Genomic DNA, 12,918 nt, shown 5'->3' on the forward strand with positions numbered 1-12,918 from the left:
TTGACTTCAGGTTCGGAGTTAGACCCATCCGAGAAGCCTTCTGCTTGGTGGTCATCCAAAGGGATTTGATGTTCCTCATTAGGCTCTTCTTCAAGCCATCCCGCATTACCGTGATTTGGGAAGTATGGGTCGCTATGATGAAATCCGGCCATGATATCTATGCGAGAAAAGGGGAAGAATAGTTAATAGACATACTAATATAAGATAATTATAAGAGGATCGTTATTATTCATACCAATACTTGCATAGTGCATACTAATTACATGCGACCAAAACAAGATAGTCCTTCGAATAAGCGACCCTAACTCTAAATCCACAACCAAACAAGGAGCATGAAGTAAAGCAAAGATCACAGATTCTAAGTCTATAATGTCGTAGTTACATGTAACCGTAGAGTATCCACTTAGCAACTATTTCCCTACTAGTAACGATCTTTTTAGTTCTCACAAAATACTCCTATAGTATTCTTGTTCAAATGTTCTTGTAGTAGTGTCGGTAAGGTTTTAGACTTTTTGCAACACCGCAACCATCCTTAGGCACATGGTCACTCCTAGGAAGATGTAGTTGATCAGGCTACATCCACCCAGATTTGACCATATGTCTCTAAGTCTAATTGTGCTGTTCAACAATCTTAATACTTTTGTTCTGTTCTAGTATGATACTGACCCTTTGTATTTACGGATGTATATATATATATATATATATATATATATATATATATCTACACACACTTAGTTAAATATTTCAGTATTTAAAAGTATATATTCTTGGTCAGAGTGTTTTAGTCCCGAAGTGTTTATAGTTCATATATCTTTTATGGGTTGATATACTTGATTCACTATAAACAATGCTTTGATACCAATCTATCACACCCCAAAACCGAGAATGGCAGAATACGTTCTGGGGTGGAGGACGTCATGCACAATATCATAACAATGCATAATAGTAAAAACAAGCACAACATCCATTGCATTAATATAATATTTGTAATATAAGCGTGTTCTGTACAGTTTGATAGACACAAAAAGTATAAACAAAATAAAAGATGGGTCTTATATGTGCTCCATCTTCCAAAAAACTGCATCAACACCTGTTTATTGTTGACCAGAGAATACAAGTTATTTTGAAAATGATATCAGCATAAAGCTGGTGAGTTCATAAGTATTTAGTGTCATTGCTTGTATAAAGGTGTTTACAAATCGCATATTATAATGGTTGTTAACAAAGTTTGAAGATAGTTTGATCCCTAGAAAATCCCATATTTTCCAGCAAAAGTAGTCTTCTACCAAGACTAGGTTATTTGTAAGTTTGATTCTTTGAAAATGTAATAGTTTTCTCGTGAAAACATCAGAAATGATAATATAGTTTTAAGCTCATTCATATAAAGAAAGAATAGAGTTTTTACCCCAGCAGTGTCACTACCGGTGAAATTTGGACGTTCTTTATATGCACAAGTTCAATTTTATGATTACTATGACCTTCATTTATATTACTTTGGCTAATAAGAAACCTATATTCGATTCACCTTTTTATGACACACATAGCCATGTTGGTTTAATCGTGAAACTTCAAAGAAGGATAACTTCTTCATACGAAATCGGATTTAAGCGCTCATTATACCTTCCAGATAGTCATTATGAATATTGTATCTTTAGCTAAGATGATTTACTATATCTTAAATGTATAGCCCAAATTTGCAGGTGTTACATCTAGCCCTTGGGATATATTATGTCACACCCTAAAACCGAGAATGGCAGAATACGTTTTGGGGTGGAGGACGTCATGTACAATATCATAACAATGCATAATAGTAAAAACAAGCACAACATCCATTGCATTAATATAATATTTGTAATACAAGTGTGTTCTATACCGTTTGATAGACACCTAAAGTATAAACAAAATAAAAGATGGGTCTTATATGTGCTCCATCTTCCAAAAAGCTTCATCAGTACCTGTTTATTGTTGACCTGAGAATACAAGTTATTTTGAAAACGAGTATCAGCATAAAGCTGGTGAGTTCATAAGTATTTAGTGTCATTGCTTGTATAAAGGTGTTTACAAATCGCATAGTATAATGGTTGTTAACAAAGTTTGAAGATAGTTTGATCCCTAGAAAATCCCATATTTTCTAGCAAAAGTAGTCTTCTACCAAGACTAGGTTATTTGTAAGTTTGATTCTTTGAAATTGTAATAGTTTTCTCGTGAAAACATCATAAATGATAATATAGTTTTAAGCTCATTCATATAAAGAAAGAATAGAGTTTTTACCCCAGCAGTGTCACTACCGGTGAAATTTGGACGTTCTTTATATGCACAAGTTCAATTTTATGATTACTATGACCTTCATTTATATTACTTTGGCTAATAAGAAACCTATATTCGATTCACCTTTTTATGACACACATAGCCATGTTGGTTTAATCGTGAAACTTCAAAGAAGGATAACTTCTTCATACATGATAATATAGTTTTCTCGTGAAAACATCATAAATGATAATATAGTTTTAAGCTCATTAATATAAAGAAAGAATAGAGTTTTTACCCCAGTAGTGTCACTGCCTGTGAAATGTAGTAGTGAATGTAAACTCCGGATAGTATTAAATGTGTATACACCTCGGGAAATCTGTTTACCCTTAATTATTAGTGTGTTTAATTAAGATTTGAATGTGAGCTCGTATGTAACCACACTGAGTGATAGTGGTATAGCGGTTGACCCTCCAGGTCACAAATAGTGTAGTAGTGTTTTGTCATCCCTGGGCCTAGTAGGCTCGGACTGTAGCTAGCAGTCGGGATGGGGGAAAAATCTGTCTCGTATAGATCTATTCACGTAGTGATCGCTCTCCCTCCAAGAGGCACTGGTTACCCGATGATCGCATAGCGAAGCGTCGTATAGAGAAATAGTGCATCACATTCTATTATAGTATTTCCTCTCGTATAGTATAGAGAATTCTTTTAGTGTACTATGTAGTGTTCTCTTGATGTTGTTTATAGTGTCTCTTCTTATAGTGTACAGTGTTTCCTTAGTATAGTGTATAGTGTTCTCTTCACATAGTGTATAGCACATATAGTCTTGTAATTATACTGACCATAGTGCGCATCATAGTAATAGTGGTAATGAGTGGTAATCCTTAACTATACCTATTATAGTTAAATATAGTTGTTTAGTTGAATGCCTTTGATATGTAAAGATATTGCACTGTAGTGAAGGCTTTTATATCCAACAAAAATATATGATATATAACTAAGAATTCAACGACAGTCGGACAGATAACCTAATACCCTAAGTCTACAATCAAACAAGAACAGGAAATACGGTAAGTTATCAGTTCTAAGTCCTTCAATCCTTACTTATATAAATATATTGGTGTAGATATGATTTGGAAAATAAAATAAGTTTTGAAAATTTTGAAAAGTAGTTTTTAGAATAATCAATCCTGAAAATGAGTTTGATAAATATTTGAAACAACTTTACTGGCAAAGTAAATTGAAAATGTAGAAAATTCTTTTGACAATAAGTTATAAATCACATATGATTAGTACTAAAACTTGCTTGATTCAACTTGTATCCCCCCTATAAAAACATTTAAAAGAGTTTGAAAGGTTAGTTTAGGGGTATGAACTCACTGTTTAACGTAAAGTCCGAGAGTGTGATTGATATGAGTGCTGAGTGTCAACGGATGCTCTGAATGCAAGTGGTCCCTATTAATCATATGGTGACACATATATGAGTTACAGCTAGGGTGTTTCACGACTAAACATGATGGGGAATCACCCTAAGGGCTTGAAATCACCAATACTAGGTGTCCCGTGTCCCATACTTAATGATCTATGCAAGTTTAAGGCCAAATATGAGCATTAGAGTGGGTGTATGGGCATAAAAATGAGTGTGCGGCTGGCGAATGCGGCCAGACTTGAGTGTGAGGCTGTACACTGGAGTGTGCGGCTGTACACAAGAGTTTGTGGCCGTACACTCCTTGTTTGAGTCCTATGTGTCGATTTTGAGAGGTTTCAAGTGTCAAACTAAGTCTTAGATCGATTATAGAGGCCATACCCTCACTTTGGAGGGTGTTTTGAGTGTGTGCGGCCACCTGATGAAGGTGTGCGGCCGCACTCTTTCAAGGGGTGAAGAACACGAAGAACACTATGAGTTTTAGGCTTGGATTCAAGTGTTTTACCTCTATAACAAGCTAAAAGATGATGTTTTTCATGTTTTGGAGGCCTTCTAAGTGTTCTTGGGTGATGTTTTTAGAAAGAGAAAGCAGAGAGAGAGAGAGAGAGAAGGTGCAGCCAAAAGTGAATGGAAAGGGTTCCTCTACTATATATAGGGTCGGGTGTGAGGCTGGAGGGGGTTTTGCGGTTGGGTGTGCGACTGGCTGTCCGCACACACCTCTCTTAGTGTGATTGGCTGGATTTTGTGATGTAATACCGTTCCTAACCCTTCCTAAGGCCCACATCTATGATATACTAGGCCTAAAACACTCGCGCGGACCCAACATTATGCTAAAAGATGCTAAATTCAAGTGAATGATAGATATATGGATTGATTGCACAGTGTAGAAATGTCGGGTTGTCACACATTGGCTAAGCCTGATCCCCCGAATATGAAACCATTTAGACATATTTGCTATGCCTTATCCCACTTGCTCAGTTCTTCGAGCCCTTGGGACACACTGGCCTCGCCCAATCCCCTGCTCGGATATACCAAGCCCTCCTATATGTATTTCTCAATACATGAATGAATACCATACAACCACTAGACACTTATTCAACCTAGTTCTACCAACATAAACATCCTATAAAACACACGATATTAAGAAAAGAATGCACAACATCACACAATATAATGATAAACTCACTTCATGTAGGAAAGTATACCTCCAACTGTAGCCTAGAACCTACTCACACCAAGTCACCCATTAACACTCCTAAGAATAGAAATCAAGATTAAAAAGGGCTACCATTCACCCTAAACATATAATTAAACTACTAGGTTAAATTTTTAGATTTTAACCCGAAACATTAGCTTGTTTAAGACCAATTTTACCCCTTTAAACTCATCCAAACTAGATAAATAAGCCATATTCATAAAGTTCAGGTCAACACCTTTCCAAGGACTACTTACATAAGTTGACATGACTTTCCTACAATTTAATTGGGACCAACCTCAAGTCAGGGAAAAAATCAAGAACATATTAGACTCAAAATATGAACTTTTAAAATTTATGGATCCTAATTTTGACTTCCAGTGATTTTTATAGAATTTTTATAAGACAAGGGAAGATTAGGCATTTTTGATAATATCCTAGCTTTGACTTATTAGGTTAATTTGGCATCTTAACCCAATAAGTCATTAACTATGGACTCTAAATATTGGAAATTAAGTTCTTAACATTATTGTTAACACATTGAATCAAAAAGCCAATAATAATTCCAAGCCCACACTCCAAAGTACATTGCTTTAAGGATAAAACACTACAAGAAAACAACCCTTTAATGACGCGCAAACAATGACACTCGCTGATAGACGACGCGCATTTGTAAGTGCCCTAAAAGATAATGTCAGTTTTGCAAAATTTGAAGGATATAGGGCACGCATTTGTGCGCACCCTAAAATAAGTGTTAGAAAAGAAAAAAAAGAAATGCGGAGGGCGGCTTTCATAAAATGTGCGTCATCTAAATGTGCCACTTTATATTTTTTAAGTGAAACACGCGTTTTAGGCGGGGAAATGAAATCGATGAAAATTACCCCTGCCTATTGAATCCCAAAAATTAATCCCCCTGCCTCTTCTATTTAGCAAGAAAAAGCCCTAGGTCCTTCATCTTCATCTTCAGTATCATCAAACATCTCATTCATCAGATCTCTACTCGATCTCCTTCTTATCAGTATCATCAAACATCTCGTTCACTGCCTCCACCCTATCTATAACAAATCTCTCTCTCTCTCTCTCTCTCTCTCTCTCTCTCTCTCTTCCATTAACCACAACAAATGGTTTTTCGAACACAAGTCAAGGAAAACCTAGGTCGATTCTCCAGGTTTTAGCAACAAATTTATGGACATCCATATACATATTGTGATTTCAATGTCATCTTATAAAATCAACATTCCCTTAATTTCAATTTGATGCAGGTAATACACGACCAACTACAAGTCTCTCTCTCTCTCTCTCTCTACCCCCTACTATTCGCCAACAACCTAGGCACCCACCACCCCTCGTCTGCTCTCTGGTTCACCACCGCCACCAATAAAGCCGCATTATACCACAAGATTCAAGAATGAAACATTGGGTTTGTGTTTTTAAATCCCAGGTACAAGATTTGTTGAGGTTATTTTTTCTTAGTCTGCTAATTTAGTATTTTTTTGGTTTTTTAGGGCTTCTCATGGTGTGATGATGATGCGAAGAAGGGTGACACTGGTACGCTGAGTTACTCTCTATTCTTGCAATTGCAAGATTTCTTTGATTATTTCATTAGTGTGTTGCTGATAAACGAAGCTTTGATCTTGAAATGCAAATCACATTCTTGTTTTTTTAAAGTTTGGAAATTGGATCTTTGATCTGTGATGTTAGATCTTTGGCTCCCGATTCAAGAATTTCGATCTTAAACTCTGTAACTAGTTTGTTTGTTTTAGTTAGTAGATCTATTTTCTTAAATTTACAAATCAGATAGAAAAGGAAAGATTTGATCTTACGTAAAAATTTTGAACCTATTTCTTGCGATCATATCTCCTCTTGGCAAACTCTATTTTAATTAGAGGGTAATTTTCTAACTTCACAAACATATGATACAACTTGCTCGATTGAAGTCCAATTTTCGAAAGTCAAAACCATTAAATTCTATCATAAGATCTTCTATCTTATTAGTTATTAGCTACAAATTTTACCATTATGATTCATGTTATGTAAAATTAGTTCATTATCATTTTGCTATTAGAGAAAATTGAATTTTTTTTTATAAATTCTCAAGTCAAGAAGCAACTCGATTGACTTGAAAAAGTCAAACACCGTTTCTTTCCATGATCAGTTTGTCAAATGTGTGTTGCTGTTTGCAGGATTGGTGTTGATTGAGGTCTTAGCCATCCGACTTCTTACACCTGGGTAAGACAATTATAGATTTAAGGTATTTTTGTTTTTTTTTTGTTTCGAAGTGCTTCTCGATGCCTACAACCCTCAGCCCATCCATTTTCTTCTATCTTTTGAAATCATATCTATTTTAGAACTCAATTTTAGGTTTTTTAGGTCTTTAATATTGATCCTTTTGGTTTTACAATCGTTCTTCTACCTCTTCTTCCCTACTTCGTCACTGTGATGCTGCTTCAGCTTCATTCAATAATTCTAGAAAATAGGGGACAAAGAAAATGGTATTGCCTGGCTTTGTTTATGGTGGTTCCATAGGTGGACCTCCCCCCATCCCCATTCCAACTAATCAGAACAGAGAATAGCAGTTTTAAGAACCCATATAAATTATTATCATTCTGAACCAGTTTCTTAGATTTCAATACCTGTTCTTAAATTTTGTTTTAAGAACCCATATAAATTGTTATCAATTTGAAGTTTTTAAAATTAAAAAGTTTTGACCTAAAAAACATAGTTTACCTTCTTCCAAAATCCAAACTAATATTTTAAATTGGTAAAAATATTTGCCAGGTTGTTCCATCATTTCTTTTCTGCTACTCTTTATTGGATTTTCTTCAATGCCCCTCTATCCACTTCCAAGTCACGATGAAAAGATGAAAATGCCCCTACAAACTTTTTGTCCATTTAACGTTGCACATCGGGATTCAAATGGAGAACTCCCAGAAGAAACTGCTCATTCTTACTTGGTACATGTTTTATGGCATACATGTTAAAAATATAGTTTTTAACTACAATTTTCATATAAGTTTTGGGTAATTTTGTTTCCTACAGAGGGCAATTGAAGAAGGCACAGACTTCACATAAACGAATATTTTAGTTAGCAAAGATGGTGTTCTTATATGCCATCATGATCATCTGCTTTAGTATGAATTGCATTAAATGTATCCATGATGCTCATGATTATCTGGTTTAGTAACAACAAGGAAAAATCTGATAAATCATCAAAATGCAAACACCAAACTACTAAATTGATTAGGCACTCTTTGAGTTATGAGTTCTTTATTCATTCCAGGAAACGGAATAAAAAGAATGCAATCTGGACCGATCCAGTGTAGAACAAAAGGGTGCTTCACAACTTGAAAGTAGGTCTCATGCTATATTTTACTATGAAACACTCACAAAAGTATCCATTTTGCTGAAATAGGCTCTCTTGGCACCCTCATATGTTGAAATCACCCTCTTTAATGCGATTATTTTTTCTAAAAAAAGTCCAAAAATAGTCCTAAAATCTCAATTTTACTTTACATATTATATACTTTTGTTTAACTTTTTATATATGTAATTTGTGCTTTTTTCCCATCTGAAAGAGGACCTTGTTGTTTCAGCATCATTAGATGAGATTGTTCGAGTTGGTGCTCTGAAAAAGAGGACCTTTTTATATATGTAATGTGTGCTTCTGAAATGGAAAGCAACTCCATTTCAGTTCACTGCACTTCTTGATACCACCCGCAAGAAGGCTAACCTCAACATTTTCAAATCCAGTGAACTTGGGGTAATACCAAAAATCTTTTTTTTTACTTGATGTTTAAGTCATGTCTTTTTATGGTTTTTGTTTGTTATATTATTGTAGTTGGACTCTGTAAGCTTACTTTCGCGGTTAATGATACTGCTAAGGAGTGCAGCAAGGATCACCCACAAGGCACAAGGGGTGACGTGTATGGCTGCCAAATGGCACATGTGTGCAACAATTGACATCTTTGAGTCACCGGAAGTGGATATTGAAAACCCAACTGCGGGGGGTGTTTTTGGGAACAGTAGCAATGGGAATGGGCTCCCTTTTGAACCACTGTCTTCCTATTTTGATGATGTTGGTGCTCTGAAAAAGAGGACCTTTCCATCCGAAAGAGGAAGTTGAAAGATATGATGTGGTGTTTAAAGAAAGATACAAGGAGTTAAATGATAAATTAGTTTTAACTTGCTACATTGCTACTTGTTAGAGTTTGAGTCCATATATGTCTATTACATGGCATGATGTTTTTTTTGTTTGTAACAGATTATGATTGAATTATTAAGAATATTGAAAGAAGGGAGGCTAGAATTTCTCATAAAGATGAAATAATGAAAGCAGTCGGAAAGAAATTAGGCTGATACAAAAACCCATGGCTGTAGCTCAAAATCCAATATGGTCAAAACAAAGGCAAGCTTTACAATAAAGAATGTGATCAATTCATGGTAAGAAAAAAACACCAACACTAGGATGCTATTTATATTTTATAATACACTAACAAACAAAAGTAGATTGGTATGCTATTAATCTCAACAAATTTTAAATTTTTACAAATTTGCATGGTTCACAAGCTTGGGTATGGAAACTGGGATGAATTGAAAACTGCATTTAGAACATCACCTTTGTTCAGATTTGATTGGTTTGTTAAGTCACAAATCACTCAAGAGCTTGCAAGGAGATGTGATACTCTCATTCGATTGGTGGAGAGGGAAAATCAATGTCTCAAACTCGAACATTCTGATCGTGGAGTCAATTGGGCAGCATTCCATCCCACTCTTCCTCTTATTGTTTCTGGACCTAGTGATTGCCAAGTCAAGATCTGGCGCATGAACGATATGTGTCTTTACAAGGTAGTTCATTTGTTGGTAAGCTTTTAATTTCCATCTCTTCTTGTGTCATACATTATCACCAAGATACTTTGGGATCACAAATCTCAATTATCAACTTTATCTTTCAGATACCAAAGCAGGGAACACGATATAGCAAGGAAGTTCAAGAATGCCCAAAACATTGTATAATATCAACATATGATTCTGCTTCCGTATTGATAATTTGATTAGTTGCTGGAAAACCCTTAAGGAGAAATCAGTATTAACTCAACTATCAACCTCATGTTTGTTACAAGCTACTCCATATAAAAATAATAGTTATATCAGTTCTTTCCCATCTCATTCTCATTGTCAGTAGCAATACTGCTGGAAAAACTTATTTTGATGTTCTTACTTGATCCAGTTATCAGTTGAACTTGACAAAAATTGGTTTTAAAATAATTTTGGAAAGAATAATCTTGGAGCACTTGCAGGAATGCCATTATAGCTTGCAGGAACAAGAAAGATTTTGGAGTACATGGACTGGGTTAATGATGGAGCCATGGGGACCTTCATAAACATCGGTGCTATAGGTACTCTTTTGCAAAATAAATAATGTTGGATTTTAAATTATTGAGATAAAGTGAGTGTATTATAACAAGTCAAACGTATGAATGAAGCCAAAGCTGGAAGAGTCACATTAAGGCCGTCAGATCAGGCTGCCACAACTTGTAATGTTGATGATAGCAAACGTCAAGCATCGCACATGACTCCCCTTTTAAAACTTCTAAAGTGTTCCCCGGTTAGCAATTTCGCATGATTTTTTTTCCTCCATAACTTTGTTGTTACTAAGTTTAGTCTTCATCCGTTGTAGGCTATCAATTTAGCAAAGGAATTATGAGTTAGATATAAAAATTAAAAGGAAGTCAACTGGTCAAATAAATAAGGTCAAACAAGTCAAGGCTTGGGCTAGGGATCTTTTAGTCATTTTACTTGTTAGTTTAGTATAAATAAGAGGTAAAGAGGAGGAGGAGTTGAGCAGCTATTGATTTTGTTCTTAGAACTATGTTCTTGTAAATGGGTTTTTGACTTTTCTGGTGTGGTTAGCAAATGAGAAGCAGCTTGTTGATCATTACAGCTCCAAGCATCCAAAGGAGAAGCCTCCAGCTTTGTAAATTGGGTGTTGTGTTGTCTGTTTTTCTTTTTCATTTGCATGATGATGATATGTCTAGTGTTTCTTTTGCTTTGACATTTTCATTTCTGCCAAAACCGAGTATAAAAAAGCTTGTTGAAATATTACCAATGTGTTACATTTACTTATTATTGGAATGATTATTTGTAGTTGACATAATAGTGCAATGAATTATCTTTATTGTTTATGGTATTTTATTTTGTATCATGAGACTTTTAATGTGTTATTTAGTTTGAAAATTAGTAAATCTTTCAATATTATATAATTTTAAAAACATTTAAAATTATGACACGCAAAAATGCGTGTCTTCTTCCTTTATGACATGGGGTTCCATGATATGCATTGCATGTCATAAACACGCGTGTCATAAGGTTACGACACGCAAATGCGTGTCGTCTTCCTTTATGACAGGGCCTTCCTTGATACGCATTGCGCGTCGTAAACGAACGTTGTAAATGCGTGTCATAAATGCGCGTCGTAAATGCGCATCGTCTCTCGTTATGATAGGGCCTTCCTTGACGCACATTTGCACGTCGTCTGAGCGTTTTACGACGCACAATGAGCGTCGTAAAAGGCCTTTTTTCTAGTAGTGAAACAAAGTACATTGTTATTAGGAACAACCATCAATTAGGGTTATGAATTGCATTAAATGAATACCCAAATCAAACAAGGTATAAACATGGTTGGAACAACACCACCCTCTGCTACCATGTTATTGGTGGTTGGTGGTGGCTACCACCACCATGGTGGTGGTGGTGGTGATTTCGCAGAAAAAAGAATGAAAAAGAAAGCAAGATTGCATGGCTTACTTGAGTAAAACACTAAGCTTCTCCCTTGCTTGATTGCTACACCTAGATCCCATCACTACCACCACCTCTCATTTCTCTTTCTTTGCCGATCTCCTACTCCCCATCGTTTATGTTCCTTTTTTCTCTCGGTTCCTCGAGCCCCACTTAACTAGATGCGAGTTGTGTGGGTAAGCGTGTTTGTGGCTTAGGGTTCAGTCTCTGCCATGTAAGATAGTTGGTGATAAGTTACAACCCTTGGGATACAAGAAATAAAGGTCCATCCCTCGTTAAATCGATGACAACTATCCATGAGTAGTCCAATATGATTTTACGACAAAATAAACCTTTTTACATAATTCACCCCTTAGCTTAATATTATGACTCTTCATAGTTTATAGAGTTACAAATGAGCCCCCTAACTTATCTTACTGCCATAAAATTAGCTTCTTTAATTTATTCACTCATTCAAGTATTTATTTATTTATATATAATATTTAATCATCCCCTCCATTCTTAAAACAAAAGAATGGAACTAACTAATTAACATACAGAAATACTAACATACCAAAAATCGGGATGTTACAACTCTCCTTCGCTCGAATCAGACTTCGTACTGAAAGTCATTGGTAGTAAACACCTCCGAATAAATCTCCTATGGCTTCTCCTCTAGTTCCCAAGTCCACTTAAAAGCTTTATGATGCTAACACCGAACCTCCACTAAACTCATCTTTTTGATTTGCACATTCCTTTCCTTTCTCTCTAGAGTAACAATCGTCTTTTCAATGTAATTAAGCCATATGAAAATTTGTACACCTTTAGGTGAAACCACTATTGTTTCATTTATCATGCATTTCTAAAGCCCACGCACATAACCAAATGTTATGAATCCACCTCCACACATCTGTACTCCCTAACACTTAATAACCAAACTTGCTCCAACATGTGGACGTCCTACACCTCCTACCATACGATAGTTTTAATCGCAATCTTCTTTATGTAGGTGTCTACTTTTTACCTCTATTATAAAAACACGAACCTGATCATACTATGTCAAATAACCTCAACTATCTAGATCAATAGTTATAATCCTGCTTAAAGCTCTCTTGCATTTGGTGTTCTCATAAAAAACACCTCTTCCTGTACCTTTCCCAACAAATCCAACAGAGGAGTAAACGTTTCCATTTGTATACATAACTCCTTCGCTAATTGAACCCCTAATTATCTTAAACGGATCATATGATTCAGATTCTCTATCATTAAGCACAAT

Source organism: Lactuca saligna, chromosome 3 (assembly GCF_052625555.1).
Source record: "Lactuca saligna cultivar CGN05327 chromosome 3, ASM5262555v1, whole genome shotgun sequence".
In the NCBI taxonomy this organism is placed as follows: Eukaryota; Viridiplantae; Streptophyta; class Magnoliopsida; order Asterales; family Asteraceae; genus Lactuca; species Lactuca saligna.